The sequence below is a fragment of the Lonchura striata genome, chromosome 11, assembly GCF_046129695.1.
Source record: "Lonchura striata isolate bLonStr1 chromosome 11, bLonStr1.mat, whole genome shotgun sequence".
NCBI lineage: Eukaryota > Metazoa > Chordata > Aves > Passeriformes > Estrildidae > Lonchura > Lonchura striata.
In genome coordinates this window covers 17,802,583-17,817,952 of record NC_134613.1, presented here as the reverse complement: position 1 = coordinate 17,817,952, position 15,370 = coordinate 17,802,583, and positions in this window count along the sequence as shown.

Genomic DNA, 15,370 nt, shown 5'->3' with positions numbered 1-15,370 from the left:
CCTCTCCAGTGTGAACCTGTGGTTATCACCTCCCATCCCTCTGGCTTGGGCAGTGTAACCTGTTCCTGTTTCCCACCTCTCACTGTGTGACATCGAGCTCCTCAGCCCTGACCCAGCCCTGCTCTGTCTTTCATGCACAGACAATGCAGTCCCTCAGTCAAGGCTGGGCTGGTTGCCACTCTCACCCTGGCCCCTGGCCACAGCATGGCAGAAGTAAACACCCTCCCATGTATGGTTTTCTTGAACAGGCAAAAACGTCTGACATCCCATCTTACAGGCGGCCTCCTCAGTGCAAAATCCCAAGAGATTTGGGATTAGATCTCTTGGTTATTTTAATGCTAGGAGGAGGTATCTGGGTGTTAGTTAAAAACAGCTGGTACTTGCTAAGAAGAGCAATAGAAAACTGGAGCCAATGTCTTGCCTTGTGACCCAGACTACTGAATCCCTTGAGGCTGTAGAGTATTTTTGTTCCTCTTCCTCATTGCCCTGGTCTTCATCTCACCCCACCCTCTGATCACTTGGACAAATAAGAAGGATTTTTATTTTTCCTTTTACATTCTCCCTGCTCCTCCTCACTGCCCATGCCTTGGTTACCCCCGAGAACATCTTATTCCATGGCAGGATTCATCGTGTTGCCTGAGGAGTCCCAGATTTCCTGTTGGCTCTCAGTGTGGTTTTCACATGTTTCCCAAAGCCACAGTCCCCGTTCACATATTCTGCAAAGCTGGCAGCCCCTGGGGCCGTTGGCAGATCTTTGGCTCAAACTGTGTCTTGCTGTGTTGGACTTCACAGGTTCCCAAATGCTATGGTTTGACAGGGAAAAGATGCAAATCTCATGTATCAGTGTTGGATGTTGTTTTTACAGAGGGATTTATCTGTGAGTGGCTGCAGTGTCCAGCAGAGCAGACACAGGATCTGCTGTTTGCTAACTTGGAGGTCTCAGCTCTTTGTGCTGCCCCTTCTGAGCTGTCGTGCTGGCTGGCTGACAAGGCAGAGCTATTGTTATCCTAAGGACAAGTGGGAAGGTATCAGTGCTGCTCCACTGACAATGAATAGAAATGCATTTTGCAAAATGCTTTTGTCTGCTCTGCATCCTTGCACTTACTCTGTCAGCAGAACTGCTGAGATTCCTGGCTTTGAGAGAAATAGATGCAAAAATACCAAGAACTGCTCAAGTAGCAGAATGGCCACTCATTTGGGGATGGAGGAGCTCAAAGTTTGGATCTACGTTTTTGGGAGGCAGCCTGGCAGGCTGGGCTTAGTGGAATAGCCTTAGAGGGAACAAAAATCAACTCAAAACCAGATGGCTATTTTTATGTGGTTCATTAACTAAATTTTACTGAGATTGTTGTACTTACAGTGAGCAGCAGTGGACTTATTTCTGCTATTCCTTATAAAAACGGGTTTAGCTTTGGAACAGCAGAAGTGCAGTTAGGACATTGGCTTGTAGGGTTCAAGGAGAAATAGTGGGTGCAACCTTTTGATGTGTCTACTGCCAATGTCACTTGGGCTCCATGAGCCTGGTTTTGGCTTTAACCATGGAAGAAAAAGCATAATCCTCCATAAACAATCCTATAGAGATAGTGCAGGTTCTGACCTCAGCTTTCAGGGTTGCTGCTTTTCCTTCCCAGCTCCACTGTCATCTCCTCCTTGTCCAAGGAGAACCTGAAGGTAACCCAGAGCTTTTCCCTACAACCCGTGGGTCACCATCATGGGGCACTGCTAAGCAACAAAGAAGAAAGGAGGATAATATCGATACATTAAGCTCAAATTCCTTCCAGGACACAGAAGAATCATTGAGGTTTTTCACTCTTGTGAACCAGTGCAGAGCACTAAAAGCCCTCAGAGGAAGCTGTGACAGGTCTTGGACTCTGCTGAAATCCTTCCAGTGACTGAGCTGGGACCAGAATTTCTCTCTGTCCCTGGGCTGGTCACAGCTGTTTCTCTGAGCACACTGCCAGCTCCTCTGCAAATGCCTCCAGATGGGCTATCCAGAATTTTCAGTGGCTGAATTAATGAGAATTGAAGACCTTGGGGTGCAAAATGTACCCAGAGACCGATTGGAGCAGTGATGGCTGGGCTGAGCACGAGTCTGAGCTCAGCAGAACTTTCTGTGTCAGACAAGAAAAGTGGAGTTCTGTTTCTCTTCTGCTGTCTCTCATCCTTGCCTAGGATGGTTTGTGCTCTGAGGACAAATGAGGCTGTGTCATGAGTGGTTGAGGAGAGCCCTTTCTCCCTTCCTGCAGCAATGAAAATGTGACAAGATGGCCATGTTGCTGGATCAGTTGGGTGCCAGCCTGGAAAAATGGTTTATAAACCTCTGCTTCTGAGTTAATCATGTGTAACATGGCAAATAATCCCACCATGCCTCACATCAGTGTTTGAGAAACCAGGTGGTGAGCACTGGAGGAAAAAAACCCTGAAGTTCTGGTACCCACACAGTAAACAAAAACCAAAAAAAAACCAAAAACAAACAAACAAACAAACAAAAAAGGCAAATTAATAATTTGTTTTTATGCAGGTCTTGGATCCTGCACAATAAATAATGCACAGAACCACATGCTAAATGATGAGGACAAAATGCTGCATGGCATGATTTTCCAGGCAACAGGCACTGCTCATCCTGAAGCATAGGTTATGTGAAATAAAACAAGTTGTCATGTGGAAATTAAAAAATGCAGTTACTTCAGGGGACCAAATGAAATATCAGGAATGCTTTAAAACTGGTGCTTTTTAGCTGTTGAGGGGCTGACTTTATGCTTATGGCCAAGCTGTTTAACTTAGACTATTTGGATGCAATATAATGGCACATTATGCCATGTCATGCAACTCAATATTGTGTATTTTGGTACTGCATTATAGACACAAACAAATTAATAGAATAGACCACATTATAGAAGGAGGTATGTGGTCTTGTTTAAACTACTTATCTTTCACATACAGTGTGCAAATATATTTTAAAAACACCTGTTTATCTATTTCTAAGTTGAGGATAATTACTGGTAGTTATCTAGCCTCCCTAGCTGTATTTATACATTACATCAATATTTTTATGACAATGGAAAATTTCCACCCTCTCTCTTTCTCAGGTTTCAATAATTTCCCTCTTTGAAATAGAAGAAGAGATGTTTTCATACAGAGAGATGTTTGCCTGAATAGGTCTTGCTAGTGTTCCTTTGTGTAGCATAATCTTATTTTCAGTATATTATGCTGCATTTGTTGTGATGGCTTAGACACATTTTTCTGTCCGATGCATTGGTCCAGTCCTCTTGGTTTTATCTATAATAGGAAAAAAAAGTCTGTAGTAGAAAATGTGTTCATGGGCTTTTTGAATTAAAGTTTATTATATTATGTTCAGCAAAGCACACACAAAAAGTTGCTTGTATTGAAAAATATATGGGCTGATAATGGCTGACTCCAGCAGTGTCTACTGGCACCAGCAGAGATTTTACTGATGTGTGTTAACAGAAAGAAAATAATTTCATACACACACTGGGAGTTTAAGAGATGGGGAGGGGTTTTTGTGTCACTTCGTCCGGGATAGCAGGGTTGGAAATTGCTCCTGGAGTTGTTGTTATCATTGACATGCTGCCTCTGTGTGATCACTCCTGTTTGTGCCAGGGTAGATAACACAACTCGTACCATCATTACTCTTGCAGTGAAATCTGGGGGAGATTTAAGCCTCTGGAAGTGCAGGTGAAGGCCCCTCCTTCCTCTGGGCTCCAAGAGCAGTCAGTGGGAATGCAGAATAAGGCAGTGTTTGCTGGCAGCTGCTCATGAACTGGTTGTGATGCCAGGCAGAGGTTTCCCTTTCCTGTGTCTGTTGGGTTGGTGTGAGCTCACCTGGGACCCTCAGGCTCTGAGATCCCAAATCCACACACACCCCATGTGCCCACACGCGCCGCTGGGCTCTGCCTGACTCCGCACTCGTGGCTATGCTATTCTCACCAGACCAGGACAGAGAACAATTCCCTCCTCCTTCCCCTATTCTTTTAATAATCACTTGTCTCACAGACAGTCTATCTGCACCTGTTTGCCCACAGGGCCCCATGGGCCCGAGGACGGAGGCGCTGATCACCGGCAGAGCCGCCCTGCGCTCCAGGAATCTCCGCGGGGAAGGATGGGGAGCTGGGATTCCCAGGCAGAACAGGCTGATTTCAGTCCCCAGGGAACTGGGAGCTCAGAATGCTCCTGGGAATTGATGAGGTACTGTGTGAGAGGGAGTAACAACCTTCTCCAAGGGGACCAGGAGCAGTAGCTCCCTAGCCAGCCTCCCTTGTGCCCTGGACAAAGCCAGGTTGGCTGCAGGAGGAGAGGAGGGAGTGTTAGGGGTGAGCCATGTGGTAGGCTCTTGAGCAAATGCATTGCTCAACACTGGTGCCTGCAATCCTGCAAACTTTGTGTGCCACAGAGAGCATTACTGTGCTGCTGCATCAGAACAGTTTATTTCAGAAAATACAACTTAATTTAAGATTCTTCCATGAGAAGAAAAACCCATCCTTGTCCTCTAAACCCCCAAAGGGAAGGAGATTCAGCTTTGCCTGTGTAACGTCTTAGCAAGCAAATGTTACTCTATTAATCAAAGCAAGAACTTGAATCCAAATCAACCAAGTATTTGTAGGCACTTTCTGTTATTTAAAATCTGTGTTTATTCCCCGATTGTTTCATTTTATGAGAAGTTGACCTAAATATAATCTAGGTGGATTCTTTGGGTGGAGATTCAAATCTCCAAGAACTGGTGGATAAACTTTTTCCTTTTCATACAGGCAAAACAATTTATCTTAGTACAGTTTTGGGAAGGAAACTCTAATGTGATGAAGATCATCTCTTAAAATAAGGGAAACTTGATCATTCTCCTCCAGAGGCTGATGGAGACAGAGCTCATTCATATCCATGACTTAGTATTTATTTTTGATCTGTGTGCTGTTCTGACTTCTGTTTACTGAGTGGGGACCAAACACACCATACAGAAATCAAAGTCTCAGAAATCAAGAATTTGTCATTGATTTCATAACATGTCTTCTAGAGAGGACAGAGATAACACAGTAGAGGTTCTTCTGCCTGCAGGCACTACTAAGCTAAAAAAAAAAGAGAATTAGTGTTTTAGACTAGCTATTGATTAATAGAATAACATTTGCTTGATAAGACATTAGACAGGCAAAGCTGAATCTCCTTCCCTTTGGGGGTTTAGAGGACAAGGATGGGTTTTTCTTCTCATGGTCCCTTCTTGTGGAAGAACACAGCCTTATTTTCAAAAGGTAGTGTAGGTTGAGGTGGAATTAATGAGAACTGCAAAGCTTTCATGATGATTCTTATTAGAAAATTGAGTAATTCTGACACACAATTCCTGTGGGAGAAATAACTACTCTACCAAAGAAATCTTGGCTTTTTTCCCCCCTGCCTTTCAGCAAGGGATGCTTTGAAACCAAAACACATGGGTTTTTTTTCTGACATGGAATCACCACAGCATTGTGTTTTACTGCAATCAACTTCTGAGAAGCCTTTTATGCACATTAATTTTTGGTGTAATTTACAGGCAAAGGCTTTCCCACTGGGTCTAATGGGAATTTGATCCCTGTAGTAAAGTGAGACAGACTCTTCTCCCCATGGCCCATCAGGTCAGTGCAGTCTCTGGTACCGGTGCCTTTCCTTTCAAAGGAGGGAATGATGCTGTATTGATGGATCAAGCAGTAGTGCTGGGCTTTATTTCAGAACTGTCACAAACCCCATCAAACTCATTCAATGTCTGTGCCTTCTGCTTCCTTCAGTTGGACAGTAGATGGAGATAAGGTTCATCTGTCAATGTAGGGCAAAGGGAATCTTAGCTCACATTGTTTCCCAAATCAAAGAGTGGGAAAACTTACAGCCGGAGCAGATGACACTCATGCAGCCTGGGTGAAATCAGTGCAGTGTCTGTCTTCCTCTGCCATCTTATGTGGTTTTTATGGGATTCCTGATGAAAGGCCAAAGCAGCAGATTTACAGTGAAGATAAAGCTGGCCCTCCATTTTATTCAGGATTAACCTGGCAAGCAGAAGATTGACAGGGAGAGAAATATCCTCCCATAAGCAGCTAACTTGGCATGGTGAATGCCCACCTGTCTCACTTCAAAGGAGGGGAGGAGGGAGAATGGACCACCTGACCTTTCCCTATGATTAAAATGCTGATCTGATGAAGTCAGAGGAACAAACTGAACTGCTTCTTTCAACCCTCAATTCTTCCGGGAATAAACCAGCACCATCAACATGGAGAGTTTCTGGAGAGGCTAGGGGAAAGCAGCATTACTGCCCTGGTTTATCTGACCTTCTCTTTGGAACAATCTTCTGCACTTTGAACAGCCTCTGGCTACATGTTGAAGTTTTGAAAGTGTGGGAGAGAGCTGGAGGTTACAAAGGAAAAAGAGAATGTGTGCCTGGCTCTGTTTTCTTTGACAATTTCTCTTCCCATATGGCTAAGGCCATTTGATCTCCCCACGATGCACAGGGACTTCAAGAGGACAGCTGGATGCAGAGATGCATTAAAATGATTTCTCTTTGAGATGAAAACCATGATTATTAACAGCTTGGTTCAAAAGCTCTCACAGCAGCAGCTGTACCTCACTGACTGAAAACTCTGGAGGGTTTGTCTAAAAGGTCTGCATGGCTGGGTGATCAAACAGTCGGAAATCTCCCTAGCTGAGAGTCCCCTGCTATGTCCTACAAAGCCTGTGAGCACTATTACACCAACAGATCTCCTTGGGAACATGCTTAAACAAAACAGGACACAACAACAACTTCTTGGTGATCTCTCCCTGCTGGCAATGGCTGCAGGCATCAGAGGCAGATTCTGACATCGATCAAATCTCCTGCCGGGTATTCACTGAATTCACCTTTCTTTGAGAGATCAGCCCACTGTGTCCACTGCATGTTCAGCCCATTCCCATGTGAGAGAGTCTCAGAAGAGACAGCCCAAGGGTTTTGGTTGGGTGAACTCCACAGGGGATTCTAACAGAATGTGTGGAGCTTGGTATTTTAAAATATAACTCCTGTCCCTTTTCCTGGAGCACAAGCACAGACATAGGCTCATTCATGGAGCTAATAAAATGCCTTTTAGCTTGAATGACCAACTGAGTTTGCAGGTACTTCTGAACTACTGGATGAAGTAATGAGGATGGAATAAAGCCCCAAACATGCCTAGTTTTGACATGGTGGCATTGGCTTGCTGCTGTTGGGTGTCTTGCATGGGGTGTATATTGAAGATAAAGGAAATAAAAATATTTCCATCATCTAGATGGAAAGTAACATACCCCTAAATGCCTCTTAAAAACTTGACAACCTTTTCAGAGAACTGAGGTCTTTACTGTTGAGAGATTGCTGTTTAAATCTAGACGGATGAGTCTCAGCAATGCAGTTAAACTGAAGTTCTGCTTTATAGTACTGGTAATATTACTTTAAATCATTAGAATTTCAAAGCACAGTTTGCTGTTCATTATGGATGCCGAGTTTCGTTTGTTGTTTGATTTTTCACTTAGACTGGATGGCAAAAATAGGTTCATCATTTTCACTTTCAGGTTCCATCTCTGAAGAAAATAAGCTGTGACTAACAATAGTTATTAGTGGCTTGTCTCTGCTGTCCATACCTCAATCATTGTTATTAAATATGATTGATTAAAAGCATTTGCATGGCTGTTCCAGAAGGTGTTTTTGGAAGTGGGGTAGATTGACACATAAGGACACTTGTCTTGGCAAGAGAAAGGACTGGTGTTTTTCTAAACCAGAGTGTACCTTTTAGTGATCCTCATCTTCAGCCTGTACAAGTCAGTGTCAGAATAATGTGCAAAAAGTGGCATTGTTTACCCAGGAATACAGAGAGAAGCCTGGACTGAACACAGGCAAGTGTTAGGGCAGACTGAGATTAGACCCAGGGATTCTTGGGCTTTATCATGTCTGGTCCAAGCAGGAACATCCCAGAGAAGGCAAGGATAGCAGCACCTTCATTATGGCTATTTATTTCCACATGCACATACTCACATTTGCTATAACATTAAAAAATCAGTGGTTTCATTAAGAAGTGAGTACATCTGGAAATTTTCCAAGATTCTCCAGACTCACTTGTACTTCAAGAAATGCCATTGCTTGTAAAAAAGTTTGTCAATTCCCAAATGTGCTTCGTCTTTGAAAGACAAAGTGTTCTCTGGACTGACACCCATCAAATCTCACGAAACAGAAAGAGGATAGCGTGTTTCATGCTGCTTTTTCATCTTTGGTAGGGGAAAATAAAACTAAAACTGAATGGAGAAAACAGATCCCTCACTATTAAATTTGGGTGGCAGTTGTGTTAAATATCTGTAACAGAGTGGCATTTGAATGAAACATTAATATTTTAAATTAGTTCAGTAACAGCAAAAGTAATATAAAATATAGGAATAAATCCAAGAAACAGCAATAAACAGTAGATGCTGGCATGCATATAGAATTCATTGTACAAGAATGGTTAATGCCTTACAGAAACTTAATAAGTGAGTGTGAAAGGCATATGCTAGGATAATCTTGGCATTAAAATAAAAATAGATTAAAAAGAGCAAAAAGGAGAATAATATAACATTAAATCCAGTCAAAATCTTTAGGTGTCATAGGTAACTTATTGTGAAATAGGAGATAAAACCTGGGAGAATTTATCTGCAGTAGAAATTACAGAAAGAACATTAGAAATATTCAAAAGAAAGTCTAAAAGCCTTTTGCAGAGTGTCACGTGTTTTGATTTATCTCAAAGTTTCCTCGTTCTTTTAACACTTCCAATTTGACAGAAGCATTTGAGGGTTATATAATAATGTTTTACCACCGTTTCTGCATAATAAAGTAATTGCTCTATTAGAGGAGCATTAGTGAGAGGAACAAGTGACAAGAAGGAACTTTGGATCAGGAGGAACTTCTGCACGAGGACAAGCTTTTCTTTGAGAACACCGAGAGAACTTTGGTGTGAAAAGAAAAAGAGAAAAAAAGCAGTTTACTTTGCCAACAGTATCCAAGATATTGCAGTCTGTCAGGGCATAATTCCTGCAGATATCTGATTGTGAATATATTTTATTGGCGTGACACACTAATAACATAGCACTGAGATGAACAACCTTGCTCTGAAGTTAGGGGAAACACCTTTGAATCTTTTTGACACAGCAGGTAAAATATCCATTGGAAAAAGATCAGATCATGGTCTATGTGCTTCCTAATTCCTGTATGGATTTATTAGATGTAGTATCCTCCTCATCCCTTGGCACAAGGATGAATCTCTTTTTAAACAGCTCTGGGAGCCACTCATGGGAAGTAGCTCTTTCTTCTCCCAATCTGGCATCAGTATTCCTTGCAGGGGATAGATTTTTCTGCTGCACTTACTTCTGGGAGTTGAGAGGAGAAGACTGATCTCAGGGAAGGGAAATTTTGAGCTCCTCACAAATAGATGGAAGTAATTGTGTGATTGAGGGCCACAGGACTTCTGTGCATGCAGTATTTCTGCTTCATTTTGTTGTAATAGCTATCCTGGCTCTGCCAGCTATCCTCTTAGGTATTGACTAAGTGATATTTCCCACCAGGAAAATAAGAAACAATCTGATCTTGATGAGGAATGCTATTGGGCAGGTGTTAGCTAATGTTTATGTAGAAGTCTGCGATCCTCTGATCCAAGGTGTTATGCTAGTACAATTTATTGCATTAAATTTTGTAAGAATCCTTGGCACAGATGATTTTCATCATGTTATTCACCGAGTTATTTTGGCTAGAGATCAGCTTAAGCCAAGCTGTTTCATCTCAACACCTTCAGTGTTTTGAAGACATTAGGATGTAAGTTTGGAGTTTTCCTATCCCCGCCTTGAAGCAGTTCAGTCCTGCAGAGTGTAGCATGCAGATCTCTCAAATCCTTTGAGAAGTCCTGAAGCTCAGGGAATAGGAGCAAAGCCCTGTCCATTTGCATGTTAGAAGCTTGCTTTGAGGCATGGCTCCTGCCCACCTGGATGAGCTGTGAAGAGTTAATGTAAATGAAGGTGAACCTAATGGGAAGAAATGACGATGTCTGACTCAATTCAGAAGGTTGAATTATTTCTTTATTATAATTATGTTAAAATACATTAATATAATATACAAAAGGAGAATACTAAGAATACATCTACTTTCTCTGACTCTAACTCACACACAACTCGTGATGCTCTCTCGAGAGTCCAGACACTAGTGGATTGGATTGGCCATCAGGCTCAAACAATTCTCACCAGAATCCAACCAAGCACTCACTCCAGGTAAACAATTCTCTAAACCCATTCTACATAGGAAAAACAAGGAGCAGAAATAGAAATTGTTTTCTCTTTCATTTCTCTCTGTGCACCTCCATGAAAAATCCTGAGAGGGAGAGAAATGTGCTTGCCACAAAGACTTGGAATCATAGCACCCAGTCATGATCTGATGTGCTACTGAAAAAGATGCTGCAGGTTATCACACCCAAGTGCAAACAAAGGTGAGAAAAGACCAGACTTTCAGGTCATTGCAAGCCTTGAAAAGAGCCACCCACCTGATTGCAGCAGGCCAGAGGGAGGGACATTTTTAATGAGTACTTGTTATATTTTTTGATCTAAACCGTATAATTTCTGCTTTGGGCTTGGTGTGGTGTGAAGCATCAGCAGGAAAAGAAATGTCTCAAAATTGGCTCAGTGGGGTTCTTGCCATGCCTCACAGGGGTGGCCAGGGCCAGCGAGAGGGACTTGTCTCCAAGGCTTGGGAGCAGGAGCAAGAGGTTGCCTGGCCACGTGTCCTGTCCCTGGAGGCCCCTTGGCTGCCCCGGGTACAGTTTGAGGGCTACGTGATCCCCCACAGCTGCGGACGCCTTTCTCCCAGGATTAAAGAGGTCACTTAGGACACTCCCAGAGCAGCAAGGTCCTCCTCTCTGAGGCTTTAAATAGCCCCTTCTCCTTCCATCTCTCCTCCGAGTTTCCTGGCTCGCTCAGGCCTATCTGACTCCTCAGAAGAGGAAATCCAGATTTGGACAAAGAAACGCACATACTGTTTACTACAGAGGATGGTGACTCCTGTGGTGATGCTGAAGATGTTTGGATTATTATTTTGGGAGCAGGGGCAGCTTGACCATAATTCCTTGGGATCCATCTAAAGCTGGATAATGGTAGTATTGTTGAGAAGATGCTCCACTTATGGCAAAATTCAGGCTATAATCACTTTAATTGGAATCCTCCATTACTACTGATATTTCAGAGGTCTCTGAGCCCCTATTCTCCCCCTCAGAAATAACGATTTTTTTCCCCCCATAAACCTCCAGGTAACAAATACTTTGGGCCTTCCAACAAGAAGAAATCAAGCTTTTCTGGCTGAATATTGAGGCTGAGGATGGGAGCATTCAGACAAGAAACTCTCCAGTGTATTTTGCTCTCTTAGTTAAGTGTGAATTTTTAGCTCCTCTTAAATTAGAAAAAGCAATTTACTCTGACAAAGCACAGAACATAAGGCACCAAACCTGGCTTCACAGTTATTGTAAGGCTGTATAGTCAGCTGTGGGAAGGAGATATCCATCTGGCAAATCCATAATGCAGTGGTGAGTTTGGGCTGCTAGGCACCTCTGCCTTGCTGGCAGAGGACTCTCTGATTTAAGCATTAAGTGAGTAATTAGAACCAAACATTTTCTAGAGGTCTCAGGAGACAGTGAGGACTAATGCTGCTCAGCCTCTAACCTGCTCTTGATTTTATGCAGTATTAATTTTGCACAAGAATTTCTCTTCAATAGGCTTCAAGTGCAGAAAGTGAGAAATCTGACTTGCAGATGTAAGTCTCATTACACAGGCAGTTGGGCTGCTGACTGCTATTTGTGTGAGCAGATTTATTAAGGGAAAGAGAAGAGAGGAGGATATATTTTGGACAGTTCAAACCCTGCTTCCGTATTTAGAAACAGGCTATTTTAAAACAAACAAACAAACAAATAAACAAACAAACCCTGGAACTGGATATCCTATTCCTTAGCCTCACTAAAAAACTCCCAAACAAACAAGTCTGGAAGTTTTTTAGCCCAGTGCAGCAGTACCTTTTCTTTAAAATGAGACCATTTTGTTTTGTTGTTTGTTTGGGAGATTTTTCCTAAGCAGTCACACAGCTTTGTGAGACAATTCAACAGTTAATTTAAAAGATGTATTGGTAAGAAACCGTGTTATGCATTGTCTTGCAAGAGAGACTTCTTTCATTTTGCATTCATTATTTTTGTGATTGGAATAACTGCTTTGTATTTCTTCACCCAAATAAAATATTTATTAGTAAATCTCGCACCACACAAATTAATGGTGTTTGATTTCTTTCTGGGTGTCCTTTTTTCAGCATTAATGCTTAGACTCCCAACAAACCCTCTCAGCAGGTTGTATGTCTCATTCAGGGAAATACCTGCCTTTGGGCAAAAGACAAAAAGCCCAAAAGACTGAGATTATGGGATGTTTTTGTTTGAAGGCAATGCTGGAGGGGGAATGGCACAGATTCTATCCTCCAGGCTGGACAAGAAAAATCCCACCTCTGTTGGGTTTCTGACTCTTGTGGAAAACATCCCCAGGGACTTCCCTGAGGTTACCTGGTGCTGTGGCTTAGTGGCAATTTTATAATCTTGTCTTGAGTAAATAACAGCTGGTCTTGGCATGTTCTCAGGAGCAGAACAAGGAGACAGGAGCTGTTCCCTGCGTAACCGTGGGTCAGTGAAATAACCCCAGCTGCCAGTCAGAAATGCTGGGATCGAGCTGTTGTCCTCCAAGCCCAATGTCACCAATTAAACACTTGCTGCCTGTAACCTATCAATGACGATGTGCTGGGGTATTTTTTTATTCCTGGCTTTCTGTATCCTTCTGCTGTTTATCTCTGAGGAGCTTCTGCCAAGCTAACCCCAGCGTTTCAGGGATTAATTCTCAGAAAAAGCTCAGAGAGGAGCTCTCAGCCAGGAGCTGATTAAATGCATCTGAGCTCAGCCCTGTGATACTCTTGGTTGGGTGAGGAAGACAGGATGCTTTGCTGGAGTAAGGCTAAGAAAGATGAAGGACTCTGACCAAAATGTACAGCCATGCTTGATATTTAAAGTGATATTTTTGCTACTTTAGCCTTTGTCCAGCCACAAGCTGTGAAAGGCAACTACAGGCTGCTGTTAATAGGTAACAATTTGGCTCTAACTTTAAATCCTTTTAGTGAAATCCTGAAGGAGGTCAGTGATTTTGTAATCTAATTTAAGCTTCTGGGAACTTTGCTCTTATTCCACCCATATAGAACAAATGCATCTTCATTAGTCTGTGCACATGTAGATGCTGTATCTAACATTTGTAAGTGCTGGCAGGAATGGAAAATACTTAGCAAGAAGAATTTTACTTTACTCGTTTCTTTGGTTATGGTTTGTTCTTAAACCATCAAACATTTCTTTCAATAAAAATAACTAATGTGTTTATTTTTACCAGAGCAGGGTAAGAAATTTGCATTAAAGAAATTACTCTATTCATCTTTTTTAGATCAGGCACAAGTTGTGATTTTCTCATTTGTACTTACTGTTCACAAAGATTTACTGAATATTTTTTATGAATGAATATGTTGGCAATTCATCCACAAGGAGTTTGTTATGTGTATTAATTTAAACAATCAATTCTAATATATTTCAATGTCCAAATATCGTTGATGACTTTGAAAACATGAAGCTAATTAGTCAAAATCTGAGCTGTTTCTTTTCAAGAGGCAAGTTGTCATCTAGCAAGACAATAGCAACTTTAGGGTGGTTTTTTTCTGCGTTGTTTCTGTGATTTTTTTCTGTATTGTCTTGCTATTATAAATGGGAGCTGTGCTCTTCTACAGAAGTCTGTATTATTCAGTGATGCTTTGTAATGGGACTGGGGTTTTATCCATTGTTTCAGCCAACACATGAGTTATCTAACTCCTTCAGCAGTGTGCAGCAGGAAGGGGAGCAATGAGGCACCAAGACAGAATTTTAGTGTTAAAACACCAAGAGTAAACACTCAGGTAAAATATTTGGCAATATCACCCAGCTTTAATTTTCGCATTTTAAAGGTTGATCTTTCGTGTTCCCTCAAGTTCTTTGTTTGCCTGAGTCCCTGGATAAAGTGCATGGAAAGTCAGAGGATATCTTATGTCATCACTATTTGTGTTAATGGCTTAGGAACCCACAATCCAATCAGTTAAAATAAACAACCCAGTGTAATAGGAGCATAAATCAATGAAGACTTCATTACTGAAACCTTAATGTGTAATCCATCCACCTACAGAGGAAAGGGATACTGAGAGGCAGCAAGACAAAACCAGAGGACAGTCTGATTTAGGCAACCCTGATATTTAAAAAGGTGTTGAGAACAGTAAGTCTTCCTGGAGTCAGTAAATTTGATGGATACTCATCACTCCTGACAACCTGCCCCTGACTATTAAGTCCCAATGCTAAAATATGCCAAGAAACTCTTGGGAAGAGAGCTCTGAATGTTCTTTGTTTAGTCTGGGAGACTTGAGCCAGATCAAATGAACAAAGACATGAATTAGGAAGATTAACATAGGACTAAAATTATATATTTTACCCAAGAGTAATGCTGCTCAGAACTGCTCTGACCCTGCTGCAGACTTTCCACGCTGTGTGGTCCCTGGAACCAGTGGCACAAATCTGGGCTCCTCTAAGGTGAGGGTGGCAATACTTGGTGAAGCCAGAGTTACTGGATTTCATGAAAGCCACATATTCTGTTTGTCTTGGCTCTGAAAGGAGCAGCAATCCTATCACACTGAGCCTTTTGATTTCAACATGGATCATAAAAGGGCTGAACTTTTGTGTTCAGTGCTGAGATCTCTGCTTGTTGAGTTAATAATGGAGAGAAACAGCAGGCTCTCTCTCTGGGCATGGGCCAGCTCTGATGTGGGGATGAGACAGACACTTTGCCTGTGGATTTTAGCTAAGAGCAAAAGTTGAGCCTTGGGAAAGCCATCAGTGCTCACAGACCTTCTCCACTGAGTCCCCATTTCAGAAGTGATTCTCCAGTCTCATCCTCACTGACTCTTCTTCTTTCCTTCCTTCCTCTTCCCTGACCATATCTTGTTCTTTTCTCTCATTCCTCTTCTGACACCTCTTGTCCCTGTGGCTCACTTGGAATATATATTGAGCAGGGAATGGTTGGTAGCACTGCTAATTGACCAAAACCAGTATGCTGGGAAACTTTGTTTTTCAGAGATTTAGAGTTTGTTTTTGTTAATAATTATGACCCCCCGCAAAAAAAAAATCTAAGAATATACACTAGGTATAGGATACCGAAGCTAGGAAACATTGGCATTAATGTAGTTATTCCATGCATAAAATGGCACGTATAGTTTGCCAAAACAGAAGGAGATTTGGTTGCAGGGAGC